The following is a 13,647-nucleotide window of genomic DNA, read 5'->3' as shown; positions in this document are numbered from 1 at the left end:
CCTCTAAACGACGTTATCTTGAAAAACACAAAACACAAAAGTTGTGGAGAACGAAAAGATCTCTCCGAAAAGTCTAGAATCACTGAATTCTGACTTACGATGAATTTTCTACGAATTTTGCAAAACTGCTGAATTTTATGAATAAAGGCCTACGAATTTTAATGATTAAAACGAGGAGGACGAATATGATGTATTTATAACGATACAAAATCCTGTATCTTAACCTACAAGTTATCCATATTAGAATTGGATCCAAATTATAGGCTCATTAGTCTAATTCAATTTTAAATCCTAGTCCTTGTCTAATTTTAATCCTTTTTATTCTATTATTCAATTAATAATCTAATTCTAAAAATTACAGGATATTACATACTACCCTCCTTAAAAAGAATTTGGTCCCTAAATTCACAACAATGCTAAAGTTCGAGACACATCTACCCCATCTACCCCCTGATCTACCAAAGGTCAAACTATGGTCCACAAGATCGAATCCTAGGAAATGTACTAGTCACATACCTAATACACTCCGAAAGACAGCCTGCTCTGGATACCAACTGTAACAACCCGCACTTCCGGACTATTAAATTCTAAATCGAAAACTAAAAATAAAATATATTATTACTCGATAATTCTAATAGATCACGAAATTCAAAGCAGCGGTCAAACTCAATAATCAAAATCATAAAAATAGAGACGCAGCTCCACAAATCCGATAATAATTGTCTAACAGATAATTAAATTTATTCTCTAAAAACAAAATCTTTATTCTAATTCAAATAGCACAAAACGAAGCAGCACAGATCTCCACATAGTTCTCATTCCTTAATCTTAATATGCTCCAAATTCCGAACCTGAAATGTTAAAAGGGGTGAGCTACACAGCTCAGCAAGTACAAATTGACTAACTTTTAAACAGAAAAACAATGGGTGTTTTGATAAAACGATTTTTCTTAAAACAATAATAATTTTGTAAAACATTTTCTAAAATAAATCCAACCCAAAGTTTTATATTTTAAAATTCAGAATTTAAAACAGAACAGAGCAGAATTTATAACAGTACAGATTTTATAACATATCTGAGCAGAATAAAACAGAACGAAAACTTACTTCAAAACCTGACCAGATCTGAATATAGCCTTTTTGACCCATTAAACGATGTTATATTGGAAAACACGAAACACGAAAGTTGAAGATAACGAAAAGACCTCTCCGAAAAGTCCAGAATCACTGAATTCCGACTCACGATGAATTTACTACGAATTTTACAAGATTGCTGATTTATGTGAATAAAACCCTACGAATTTTATTAATTAAAACGAGGAGGACGAATATGATGTATTTATAACGATACAAAATCCTGTATCTTAACCTACAAGTTATCCATATTAGAATTGGATCCAAATTATAGGCTCATTAGTCTAATTCAATTTTAAATCCTAGTCCTTGTCTAATTTTAATCCTTTTTATTCTATTATTCTTTTATTAATCGAATTCTAAAAATTACGGGATATTACATACTACCCTCCTTAAAAAGAATTTGGTCCCCAAATTCACAACAATCCTAAAGTTCGAGACACATCTACCCCCTGATCTACCAAAGGTCAAACTATGGTCCACAAGATCGAATCCTAGGGAATGTACTAGTCCCATACCTAATACACTCCGAAAGACAGCCTGCTCTGATACCAACTGTATCAGCCCGCGCACATCCGGACCATTAAATCTAAACCAAAACTAAAAGCAAATACAATTTCTTGATTAAAAAGTCTATTACAGAGGTGTCTATTACAAAGGCGCAGCTAACGGAAGCGGTCCAAAAGTCAATCTACTCCAATACTAAGATCCTCGAACTCCAATGCTATCCAACTCGAACTCTTAGGCGAAACCTGAAATTGTAAGAATGAGCTATACAGCCCAGCAAGAGACCAATCGATCCAACTAGTAGGCCAAGTAACACACACACATATAACAAAATACGATAATCTATACGATACGATATACGAAACAAACACTTTCCATACACTTTCTTATTCTTATTCTTATTCGATACACACAATACACATGGCACATAGACAACAATAATTCCAAAATCAATAACTCATGCCAAGACCACTACAACTCGGTGATAACGGTCCTAAATTTTCTGAAAACTGTCACTACAATCCGGTGACTGCGGTCCTAAGTTCTTATTCGATATTTTCACAAACCATGGCACAAATCAAAGATCTCAAATTATCGTCTAGACATCACATATATACATCGATACATATTCTATATCACATAATAATATCAAATATATGATCACTTAGCCCAAGTTTTGATAATCAAATATAAACGCACAACACACAATTTTAAAAACACTAGCAAGATCGATCGAAAACTTACTTCAAAACCTGACCAGATCTGAATATAGCCTTTTTGACCCATTAAACGATGTTATATTGGAAAACACGAAACACGAAAGTTGAAGATAACGAAAAGACCTCTCCGAAAAGTCCAGAATCACTGAATTCCGACTCACGATGAATTTACTACGAATTTTACAAGATTGCTGATTTATGTGAATAAAACCCTACGAATTTTATTAATTAAAACGAGGAGGACGAATATGATGTATTTATAACGATACAAAATCCTGTATCTTAACCTACAAGTTATCCATATTAGAATTGGATCCAAATTATAGGCTCATTAGTCTAATTCAATTTTAAATCCTAGTCCTTGTCTAATTTTAATCCTTTTTATTCTATTATTCTTTTATTAATCGAATTCTAAAAATTACGGGATATTACAAAACCCATAATACTGATTCTCAAGGACTTGAGAAGTATTCTGTGGCTAGATTCCTTGATTTTAAACTGGTGGATGGCAAATCCATGACTGAAAAGGGTCATGAGTCTGAGATGTTGGTTCATGCTTTGGGTGAGTCCGGTATGGTCTTGCCTGAGAAGTTTCGAGTTATGTTTGTGATTAAAAAGCTCCTTAAGTCTTGGGAAGAGTTTGCACTCTCCCTGAAAAGACAAAAATGAGAGATCACTTGGACTAACTCGATGTTGGACATATCTGTGCATGAGAAGCACAAGTCCAAACAAGTACATGTGATGCATGCTGAACATGGGAGCTCGAAGGTGAATGTAGTAATTTTAGGACAGAAAAGAAAAGTAGTCACTAAGAAGGCTAACACTAAACCTGACAAGAACAAGGCTAAGAAACCAAAGGTAAATAAACCATGTTGGTCTTTTGGACAGGTTGGTCATTGGAGCAAGGAGTGTCCTAATAAGAAAGCTAAGAAAGCTGAAGTGATAGCTCAAGAAAATACTGTGCTTGGACTTGGAACCACGAGTGGGCATGTGGTTAACATGGTCGTTGGTGAGGTTGTTGCCTTTGGAACTGATGACAGGTATGTTACTTACAACCCGGTACTACTTTCCACTTATCTGTCACATGAGTGGTTGATTTGATACTGGAGCTAATGTGCATATTTGTGCTGATATTAGTTTGTTTGTATCTTATCAACAAAGTCATGGATTGACAGTGATAATGGGGAATGCTAGTGTTGCACAAGTGCTTGGAATAGGAAACGTGGACCTGAAGTTTGCTTCTGGGTGGATTCTATCTCTCACTAGAGTGCATCATGTTCCCTCCATTCGTTGAAATATAATAAGTGGAAGTTGTTTAGTTAAGAATGGCTTTGAAATTTCTTTGAAGTGTAATAAAGTAGTTATTACTCATACTGGTACATTTTTTGGCAAGGGTTACTTGTCTGATGGTTTGTTTTTAATAAATGTTGAACCCGTTTTGGGTGATTTTGTTAATGATAGTGTTGCACCTTCTGTTAATTTTGTTGAATCATCTGATTTGTGGCACTTACGACTTGGTCATTTAAATTTTGGTGCTCTAAAGAATATGATGAATTTAGAGTTGATTCCAAAACATGCCATTGATAAGAAATCTAAGTGTCAAGTGTGTGTAACTGCTAAATATACAAGGAAATCTTTTCATAATGTTGTTGGGGATTCAGACTTGTTAGCTTTAGTACACTCAGACATATGTGAATTTGGTGGTGTGTTGACTAAGGATCACTGTAGATATTTCATTACTTTTATATATGATTGTAGTAGATATTGTTATGTTTATTTGCTTAAACATAAGGATGAAGCACTAGATAAATTCATTATATATAAAAATGAAGCTGAAACACAAACTGGCAAAATACTTAAACGTTGGAGGTCTGATAGAGGTGGTGAGTATATGAGTACCTTGTTTAATAAATTTTGCGCAAGCAATTGTATAGTTCATAAGGTTACTCCACCATACACACCTGAGTCGAATGGGGTGGCAAAGTGAAAGAACATAACTCTTAAAGACAAAATTAACAGTATGCTGATTAATTCTGGGTTGCCTAAGTACATGTGGGGAGAAGCTCTGAATACGGATTGCCATATTCTGAATAAAGTCCCTCTGAAACATATGGACAAGACACCTTATGAATTATGGAGAAAGTGTAAGACAAGTTTGAGTTATCTTCGTGTGGGGGGTGTCGTGCTAAGGTGCTTGTCCCTGAATACTAGAGAAAGAAACTAGGTCCGAAAACTGTTGATTGTATCTTTCTGGGCTATCTTGAAACCACAACTACTGTGAGATTTTTAGTTTTATAATCTGACATAAATGGTATTGTGGCGAATACGATAGTTGAGTTTCGTGATGCAACTTTCTTTGAGGAACTATTCCCTATGAATACTGGTATACCTTAGGGTAATTCTGCAAATGATCCCACTCACACAGAGAGTTTAATCCCTGATCATGTGGAAAAGATGACAAATATGGGGGCGGATTCTGGTAGTAGCTCTAGTCCTAATAAAGTAGAGGAACCTAGAAGAAGTAAGCGTGCAAAGGAAGTCAAGGACTTTGGAAGTGATTTTATCACTTATAATGTCGAGGATGAGTCTTTAACTTTCTGTCAAGCCATGGATTCTTTGGAGTCAAGGCATTGGAAAGGCACTGTGAATAGTGAAATTGACTCTATTATTTCTAACGGAACCTGGGAGTTAGTTGATCTCCCTCATGGGTGTTCTACTATTGGATGTAAATGGATCTTCAAGAGGAAGCTAAACCCTGATGGCTCGATATATAAGTACAAGGATAGGCTAGTTGCTAAGGACATTAGGCAAAGGGAAGGGATTGACTATTTTGATACATATTCTCCTGTTGCCCGAATGACAACAATCAGAATGCTTATTATATTGGCTTCCGTACATGGTCTTATCACCCATCAAATGGATGTAAAGACAGCTTTTCTTCATGGTGACCTTGAAGAAGAGATTTATATGGATCAGCCGGAGGGTTTTGTTGCTTCTGGTAATGAGAAGAAAGTATGTAGACTAGTCAAGTCCATCTATGTTTAAGACCATGTACGGAAGCCAATATACTTTTTATACCAGTGTTCTACTATTAGTTAATGAAAGTGATAAGTGTGTCTACTATTAGGTTAGAGGTAATGATTGTGTGATTGTGTGTTTGTATGTAGATGATATTCTGTTGTTTGGAACCAATATTGAGATTATTAACGAGACAACGAGTTTCTTGAAGAGGCACTTTAAAATGAAGGATATGGGTGAGGCTAGTGTGATTCTTGGGATCAAGTTGACTCAGCCTACTGATGGAATAACATTGTCACAGTCTCATTATATAGAGAAATCTATACTTAAGAAGTACAGTTCTTCAAATTGTAGAATCGCTAGTACACCATATGATTCAAAAGTTTCCATAGTCAGGAATAGTTCAGGAGTTCCTGTGTCTCAGTTAAGGTTCAGGAGTTCCTGTGTCTCAGTTAAGGTATTCTCAGATTATTGGGAGTTTGCAATATCTTTCTAATGTGACTAGGATAGATATTTCTTATTATGTGTCTAAGTTAGCTAGATATACAAGTTGTCCAAACAAGACTCATTGAGAGGCTCTGGATAGAGTTTTTAGATATCTCAGGAGAACTATTTCCATTGGCTCGCATTACCATAGATTTTCCGGGGTAGTCCAGGGGTACAGTGATGCAAGTTGGATAGCTAAGAAATTATGTTCCAATGAAGTGACTGGATATGTATTTACCCTTGCGGGTGTAGCAGTGTCTTGGAAGTCTTCTAAACAGACTTTGATTACTCGGTCTATTTTTGAGGTTGAGTTGTGTGCACTTGATGCCATGGGGATGGAGGTTGAATGGCTACATGGGCTTATGTCTATGTTACCTTTAGTAAGCAAGCCACTTCCTTCCATTTATGTTCATTGTGATAGCCGTACAACTATCGACAAGATCAGAAGTGTGAAGTATAATGCTAAGAGAGACACATCCAAGTTAGACTAAAGTCTATAAGGGGTCTTGTGTCTGAGAGGATTATTGCTATAGAGTTCATAAGAACTCAAGATAATATAGTTGATCCGCTGACTAAGGGGATTGAGCATGCTGTAGACATTAAGTCGAGGTTGGGGATGGGACCGGTAACCCATCATAATTCATCAACAACGGGAACCTAATACACCTGAGAGGAGATCCCTCGAAGTGTATTCAATATGGTAATAACAAGTTGTAAGGATGAATTAGTAGTAACTCTACCATATACATTTAGATACTTATGTATCTGAGTCTATCCCCTATAAACCTTAAGAGATACTTGAACTGCTAGTTAGCAAGAACATTAATAAACTCTGATGGAATGTTAGATATATTTGATAATGTCATGGCTAATATGTTTTATGTTTAGCTTTCAGATCTTACTAGAACAGGATAAATCAGTACTTAACTGTTGATCAGTACTTATACTGGAAGTCAGGACTTAAGGATATCAGTACGTATGTTATCTGGAGATAATCATCAGAAGATAGATATCAGAACTTAAGTGCTGAAGAACAATCAGATAAGGACAGTAGCTGATTAAAGGAAAGAAGATCAGGATAAATATAAGAAGAGATATGCATGAAGAAGGAATTCCGTAAAGAATGGAATACTTGGAAGAAAAGATATCTGATTGATATATTTTAGGAAGCAGAATTATATTCCATATCAATTAGCGATTATCTTGTAACTGTGTAGTATATAAACACAGACATAGGGTTTACACTATAAGTGTTATCATTATTAGAGAAGATTATTCATTGTAACCCTAGCAGCTCTCGTGATATTTGTTCATCACTGAGAGATAACAGTTCCATACTGTAACAGAGTTTATTGTTTCAATAAAGTTTGTTTTCTGTTACTTAAGTTCTTAAAGTTCGATTTGAGTGTACTATACACTGTATTCACCCCCTCTACAGTGTGTGTGTGACCTAACAATTGGTGAAAATGAAAATAGCATGGATCATGGGGGAGCATCCAGTTCTAGAGAAAACCTTCCATCTGCAAGGAAGTGGACAAAATCACATACACCTGATTTGATAATTGGAAATCCTGATGCAGGTGTTAGAACTAGAACAGGTACTTCAAATGAATGTCTTTACAATTCTTTTCTCTCTCAGACTGAGCCAAAGAAAGTGGAAGAAGCTCTTCAAGATGCTGATTGGGTGCAAGCAATGCAGGAAGAGTTGAATGAATTTAAAAGAAACAAAGTTTGGACCCTAGTGCCAAGACCAAAGAATATATCTGTTGTTGGTACAAAGTGGGTATTCAGAAACAAAACTGACAGTGATGGCATAATTACAAGGAATAAGGCAAGGCTGGTTGCAAAAGGATATTCTCAATAGGAGGGAATTGATTATGATGAAATATTTACACCAGTTGCTAGGTTAGAAGCCATAAGGATATTCTTGGCTTATGCTGCTCACAAAAAGTTTACTGTCTTTCAAATGGATGTGAAAAGTGCTTTTCTCAATGGAGAATTGAAGGAGGAGGTATATGTTGAACAACCTCCAGGTTTTGTAGATACCAAACATCCAGATTATGTCTACAGGCTTGATAAAGCACTTTATGGACTTAAGCAAGCTCCTAGAGCATGGTATGAGACTTTAGCTCAGTTTCTTCTGGAAAGTGGATTCAACAGAGGGACAATAGACAAAACACTGTTCTACCTCAACCATGGAAAGGACTTACTTCTGGTCCAGATTTATGTTGATGATATCATTTTTGGATCTACAAATGACAAACTTTGCAAAAAGTATGCCAAGCTAATGCAGTCAAGATATCAGATGAGTATGATGGGGGAACTTAGCTATTTTCTGGGCCTTCAAGTCAAGCAGAATGAGGAAGGCACTTTTATTTGTTAAACCAAGTACACCAGAAATTTGCTGAAGAAATTTGGAATGCAAGATTGTTCAATGCATCCACTCCAATGGCCACTGCGACAAAACTGGATAAGGATATCGGTAAATCAGTAGATATTACTGACTACAGAGATATGATTGGCTCTCTACTCTATCTAACTGCTAGTAGATCTGATATCATGTATGCTACCTGTCTTTATGCAAGATTTCAAGCAGATCCAAGAGAACCTCACTTAACAGCTGTAAAAAGAATCTTTAAGTATCTTAAAGGAACAGCTGCTCTGGGATTATGGTATCCTAGAGAATCAGATTTTAAACTAATAGGTTACTCAGATGCAGATTTTGCAGGTTGCAAAATTGACAGGAAAAGCACAAGTGGAAGCTGCCAATTTCTTGGAGGCAGATTGGTTTCTTGGTACAGCAAGAAACAAAAGTCAATTTCCACATCAACTGCAGAAGCAGAGTATATTGCTGCCGGAAGCTGTTATGCACAGATTCTTTGGATGAAGAATTAGTTACTGGATTATGGGTTAACATATTTCAAAATCCCTATTTACTGTGATAATCAAAGTGTTATTGCTATGACAGGTAATCCAGTTCAACACTCAATGACAAAGCACATCAGCATCAGGTACCACTTCATCAGGGAACATGTGGATGAAGGTACAGTGGAATTGCATTTTGTTCCCACAGATCAACAACTAGCAGATATCTTCACAAAACCACTGTGTGAAGCTACTTTTACAAGATTGGTAAATGAACTTGGAATAGTTTCAGGTTCTTTCTCTAAATCTGCTTAGTCTTGTTCTGTGTTATCAGACTTTATGCTCAGTATTTACAGAATTAATCTCATTGTGTATTCTGTGCTTAATTGATAAATGTCTTTAAGTACTGACTGTTGTCTGATATATGTTTCTAAACTCTGATAAGTGATATGTCTGTTCAAGTACCTATTCTATCTTATGAGGATAACTGTGCTAGATACTGACCTAGTAGTCTTTAATAAACAAATGATTCCATGTAAGAAGTAATTATTTCAGTGGAAACCCTATGACACTAGCAAATTCTGATAATTGAGCTTAGTTAAGTTTACTTTGTATATCTTATTACTAAGTCACAAATTAGAATAATGCTACTCATCTGTTAAGTTCTGATACTAGTAAAACTGCTGAATGTACTAAGTGCTGATAAACCTCACTTATCAAAAGAAAAAGCAAAAAGATCAAAGAATAAAATCAGGTACTCCGTTGAGATCTAGAGTAAAAATGTGGAAGGGACGACCCAAGTGCATTGCTGGTATTAAGTAGATATGCATTAGAAAAGCAAAATATTTTCTTGGTGACTTTTCACACTCTATGATTACAGGAGAAATACTCTGATAATAGCATAAATTCTGATAAACAGTCGTGACTCACTTACACTGAGAAGCCACTGTAAAATAGAATTTCAAAAGATGCATAAAATTAGCACAAAACAGTTGAGGTGGACTCAAGCATGATCTCATTCATCAGTAGGTTTCAGGATAATGACAGCTCTTTAGCAAAATTTTAGTTATGCCTTATTTCTAAGATGTACTGAAGTGAATAAGACTTTACTCTTTGTCTGTTATTTAGCTTAATGCACACACTAATCACTCCATCTGAATGATGAAAATTTCTGTGGTGGTCTATGTTATTTTAGATAAACAGTCATTATGTCATTTTTGCACAAATTCTGAGGACAAGTTCTAGTTACACGTTCTGATGATTAAGTTCTGAAGTCTATAACTCAGGACTTGTATGAGGATTTACTAAGATGGGCATTTCTTTTTCGAGTTAAGAAATTATGTTCTGATGACTGTTAAGTTCTGGTATAGGTCTAAGTTCTGATTTCTCAGTCTAATCCTTTACTTGGCTTATCTGTGAATAAAATTTGATAACAGTCTCAGTTCGAACTAGAATATGTTGAAGTGGAAGATTAATAGTCACTATGATTAGGATTAATGGTATTCGTACTTGAACAGTCCACTGTTTCTTGTTTCTTGTGCGTTTTAAACCATGATTCCTCTTTCCAATGAATGTTATTCTTTTTCAAAGTCTAGGGAGACGAGGTAGAATTAATTCTACCTGTCAGCGTTCAATTTCTTTGCGTCTCCTGGCATTCTCTTGCCTATATAAGCAACCACTTCACATCAGCCTTCCCATCACACTTTTATCACAAACTCACTCTCGTTTTTCATTTATCATCACAAATGGCTGAATTTGGCTGGTTCTACAATTATGGTGATGAGACTGTTCATGTCTTTTTGAATGAAATTCCAACTCCATACCCTATCACCAACATTACTCACAATCTCTGGATTCAATTTCCAGAGGTTATCAAACGTGATCTGGTGGCCGTTCGAAGAGAACTTCATCTTCATCGTCTCCGCCAGCAAGAGCGAATCATCCGACTCGCCATTCTGTTTGTCGAGAGTAGGACGAAGAAAATGACTTAATCTCGTCTTCTTCCTGTTTTTCTTCATCATCAGCTTTGTCAGGCTTCTTAGCTAGGACTAAGGCTGTTGATGTTAGGTTTAGAAGCTTAGGGAAAATCTTGTATAAGTATTGATGTAATTTCCATTTCATAAATGTATTGTCTTGATATATTAATGAAAGTTGTTTTTACTTCAAGATTTTGTCTCTGAGTTATTTTATCTTGTGTTGATAAATCCTGATTGATATTCTGATGACCATATAAATTTTGTTTTATATTAAGTTCTGATTCATTTTCAGCACTTACTTATCTAATTTATCTTGGTCATTTTCATGTGATGTATTTTCAGAATATTAATGATGCAGTGAAAAATAATTCAATCAGTGATAACGGTTTACATTTTGAATTAAAACTGTTTCTCTTGATAAATGGAATGGTTTTTCCTTGAAACTAGGTAAATAGGTAAGTAATGATTCCTGTTTTCTCGAGCCCAGTAACTGTCCGTTATTACTGCATGTCTGACAGGTGTCCAACGGTAACATTTTTTTTCAGAGTATAAGTACAACAGAGAGAAGATTTCTTTAATCTTTTATTTTCTTCATATTTTATCTCTCTCCTTACTTTTACTCTCTTTCTCTTTATTTCTCACGTTGTTTTTTTATACATACGTTATCTCAAACACCTAACAGGCATACTTGAATCTCATTTTTTTTCACATGGCACCAAAGGATTTAATCATTGATGGAGCTAAGTTTGTCCCCAACAACTATGCTGCAGTTCTTGATCACACTGAAGCTCCATCTGAATTGCACTTTGTGCAAGATCTTCTTGCACATAGTGAGGTTGGGTATGCATTAACACAGCCTGAATTCTTTTCAAGCCAACAAGTTCTGAGGTTTTGGAGGACTGGACTTTTTGATGATGGTGGTCAACGTGGAACTCCCAGTATTATCTTCCAAGTGGGTGATTCATCCTTTGTAGTCACTCCTGGTACAGTACACAGGGCTTTACATCTTCCAGAAGATTGTACTTTCTCAATTCCAGAGGACTCAGCCCTTCGGGAGTTAATGGCTGAATTGGGATATGAAAAGAGTCTGACGAAACTTTGACAGTTGAAACGGGCTAATATCAGAAGAGAATGGAGTTTCTTCTTTGATTACATCACCAAAGCTTTTGGGAACAAATGTTCAAATTTTGATGTTATCCCAATTCTGAGTCAGCACATAGGGTATGCTATTATTCATCAAACTCATTTTGATTTTGCAACTGGAATAATTGGTTTTATTGGGGATAGGATGACAGAGGATCGAGATGTTGTTTATTTTGCTAGATTCTGTCAACTTATTTACACTTACTGTACTGATGAACCTCATTTAGTCCGCACTCAAACCCCACCTTTTAAGGTTGCAAAACGATACTTTAATGACCTGGTAAATGCTGATACTAAGAAAAAAGTGGTTAGACCATTACAGATTCCTAAGTCTGTAAAACAGATCCTGGTAAATGCTGATCCTGATACTTATAGATCTGTTTACTCTGATGTCCAACCAACTCCAAACACCCAAAATCCATCAACCTCAGTACCTACCTCTCATTCTACTCAACCTACCCTCAGAACATATCTCAAATCCTATCTCTCAACTTCACAGACTGCCCGACCTTCATCTTCAGCACCTACTGTGAAATCTTCATCTTCCAAGCCAAAGAGGACAAAGAATGTTCCTCAAACATCTCAAAAGAGAAGGAGGATTGCATTGAGCGATGAATCTGATTCTGAGGAACCGGTTCCTGCTAGAGAACCTGTTGTATCTGAAGCTGAGAAAGAGATTTCTCAGAAGGATTCTGAAATTGGGGGTTCTAGGCTTTTTAAGAGGCTTAGACGAATGACAGTTCCTGAAACTCCCAAGGAATCCAAATCAACAAGGAAGTACAAGAAACAGAGGGCACAAAGGCCAATTTCAGATGATGAAGAGGAAGCAGCTAAGGAAGGGGATCAGGAATCTCTGATCTCACAAGACAAGGAATTTGCTCCAGTCACTTCTTCTCCATCAACTCCATCTCAGGAAGCTGTATCTGACAAGGCTAACTCACCATCTATGTCTCTTGTTGATCCAGGCACAAGTGCTGATATTGATGTTCAACACTTGGTTTTGTCTGAAGTATTTCTCTTAGAAGCTCCAACAGCAAATAATCCTTCCACAACACCTGTTACTGATGATGTTCAAACTCCAGAGTTATCAACAACACCTTCTCTGCATCAAGATGCTGATGATCAGACTTTAGGTGAGCATCAGGATATGGCTGTTGATCAGAACTTAGTATCAGATCAGCAATTAGAGGATGTTGAAGCCTCCATTACTACTCACACTGTTGTCTTATCAGAAGATACTGATTCTTTAAGTTCTGATGCTGCAAATGCTAGAGATACTGGTGATGCTGCTCCAACTATAGATGCTGATGAAGCAGGTCCTTCAGGACATACTCCTCAATAGACTCTTCCTAAGTCTGAACTGGTAAAGAAGTTTGTTACCGGGGCTGTACCAGTACCTTGGAGTGAAACTCCTGCAGGTCAGGAGTGGACTAAGGAATGGAACTCAGTTTCATGTGTTCCAACTGCAATACATCTTGCTGAGCACTTGACTAAAGCTGATGAAATGTTAAATTCTGATGATTTAAAAACCCAGCTTAGAGTCACTGCATTGAGTATTAAACATCTACAAGGTCTTCATTCAACTACTCATGCAGAGCTACACAAGATTCAGGAGAACTTTATCAAACAAGAACAAGTTTGGAAAATTGATAAGAAAAAGTTCTTTCAACCTACCATTGACAGGATTGCTTATATTGAGAAAACTCAAGAGAAACAACAAGCTCAGATTGATGACATTCTGATAAATCAAGCTTCTCAGCAATCGCAACTTACTGAAATCCAATCCTCAGTGGAATTACT

This window comes from Apium graveolens, chromosome 9 (genome assembly GCF_009905375.1).
Source record: "Apium graveolens cultivar Ventura chromosome 9, ASM990537v1, whole genome shotgun sequence".
Taxonomy (NCBI): domain Eukaryota; kingdom Viridiplantae; phylum Streptophyta; class Magnoliopsida; order Apiales; family Apiaceae; genus Apium; species Apium graveolens.
This window is presented reverse-complemented; position numbering follows the sequence as displayed.